The sequence below is a fragment of the Pan troglodytes genome, chromosome 1 (genome assembly GCF_028858775.2).
Source record: "Pan troglodytes isolate AG18354 chromosome 1, NHGRI_mPanTro3-v2.0_pri, whole genome shotgun sequence".
NCBI lineage: Eukaryota > Metazoa > Chordata > Mammalia > Primates > Hominidae > Pan > Pan troglodytes.
In genome coordinates, this window is record NC_072398.2 from 190391554 (window position 1) to 190393624 (window position 2071).

At 44.7% G+C, this 2071-nt stretch overlaps 1 pseudogene; it reads right to left on the minus strand.

Moving 5' to 3' along the window:
- Positions 1–235: 235 nt before the first annotated feature.
- Positions 236–1585, minus strand: LOC112209822 (heterogeneous nuclear ribonucleoprotein A1-like; annotated as a pseudogene).
- Between the last annotated feature and the right edge of the window lie 486 nt (positions 1586–2071).

Sequence of the window (2071 nt, forward strand, 5' to 3'; positions counted from 1 at the left end):
TATAACCATTCCATGATTTTGCTTGGGTAATCCCTTTTAATGGTGAACTTCAGGTCACAACAGTAACTATCAGTTCAACTACACCAAGGTTTCCGAAGACAATGGCTTCTCCACCCAAGCAGGTTGTATATAAATTCCAAATAGAACCTGGCATCACCCTGAAGGAATTCTAACTTCACACTGTTGGGGAAATTTACCAAGATGGCTTCAGAGTAGACTAACTTTACACAGCACATTAAAAAAAAAAGACATTTATTCAGCGTCACGATCAGACTATTACATTTAGCAATCAACAGCATGGGGTGCAAAAAAAAAAAATCTACATTAAAACCCTTTGTTGGAATGCTTTACACTTTCCACAGAACAGAAACTAAAATAACCTGTTATACAATTAGTCACAAATACAGTCCTCGAGTTTTTTGCCCATACACATGAGTATTTGTCTAAAACATGTCTTCTTTGTAGCAGCTAGGCCCTGCCACCACTGTGCTTGGCTGAGTTCACAAATCTGTTGTAACCTGTAGCTTCCCTGTCACTTCTCTGGCTCTCCTCTCCTGCTAAGCTTTGTTTCCTAATTAAAATCTTCTGCCACTGCCATAGCTACTGCTGCTGCTGGAACCGCCATAGCCACCTTGGTTTCGCGGTTTTGCAAAGTATTGGCCTCCACCGCCATAGGGGCCAGAGCTTCTGCCTCCAAAATTTCCTCCCTTCATGGGTCCAGAATTTGAAGACTGATTGTTGTAATTGCCAAAATCATTGTAGCTTCCACCACCTCCAAAATTGCTTCCATCATTACCAAATCCATTATAGCCATCCCCACTGCCACCATATCCACCACCACCACGGCTGCCACCAAAGCCACCACGACCACTGAAGTTTCCTCCACGACCGAAGTTGTCATTCCCACCGAAACCACCTCCACGACCGCCACCAAAGTTTCCAGAACCACTTCGACCTCTTTGGCTGGATGAAGCACTAGCCATCTCTTGCTTTGACAGGGCTTTTCTAACTTCACAGTTGTGGCCATTCACAGTATGGTATTTCTGAATGACAATCTTATCCACGGAGTCATGGTCGTCAAAGGTTACAAAGGCAAAGCCCCTTTTCTTGCCACTGCCTCGGTCAGTCATGATTTCAATCACTTCAATTTTTCCATACTGTTCAAAATAATCTCTTAGGTGATGTTCTTCAGTGTCTTCTTTAATGCCACCAACAAATATCTTTTTCACAGTTAAGTGGGCACCTGGTCTTTGAGAATCTTCTCTGGAGACAGCTCTCTTTGGTTCCACAACTCTTCCATCCACCTTGTGTGGCCTTGCATTCATAGCTGCATCCACCTCCTCCACAGTGGCATATGTGACAAACCCAAAGCCCCTGGAGCGCTTGGTGTTTGGATCTCTCATTACCACACAGTCCGTGAGCGTTCCCCATTGCTCAAAATGTCTCCTCAGGCTCTCATCAGTTGTTTCAAAGCTCAACCCTCCAATGAAGAGCTTCCTCAGCTGTTCGGGCTCTTTAGGAGACTCTGACTTAGTCATGACGGCAGGGTGAAGAGAGACTTTAACGATGCTTCTTCGGCGGCGTCCACGGGCAGAAAGGCTTTTTTTTTTTTTTTTTTGAGACAGAGTCTTGCTCTGTTGCCCAGGCTGGAGTGCAGTGGCATGGCCGCAGCTCACTGCAACCTCTGCCTCCCAGATTCAAGAGATTCTCCAGCCTCAGCCTCCTGAGTAGCTGGGATTACAGGCAGCTGCCACTAAGCCTGGCTAATTTTTGTATTTTTAGTAGAGACGGGGTTTCACCATGTTGGCCAGGCTGATCTCAAACTTCTGACCTCAGCCTTCCCAAAGTGCTGGGATTATAGGCATGAGCTACCATGCCCGGCCTATATAAAACATTTGATTAAAAAATATATTAGCAATTTCATGGGCCAATGTGAGGCATAGTGACATATTGACAAAGATCTAGAATGGGTAGAGAAGAGGTATTTACAAATTTGTTTATTGCCCAGTCACTGCACATAAAGATTCTTTGTAGCATCCAGATACCATCTCTTTTTCTTCAGGTTCAGGAA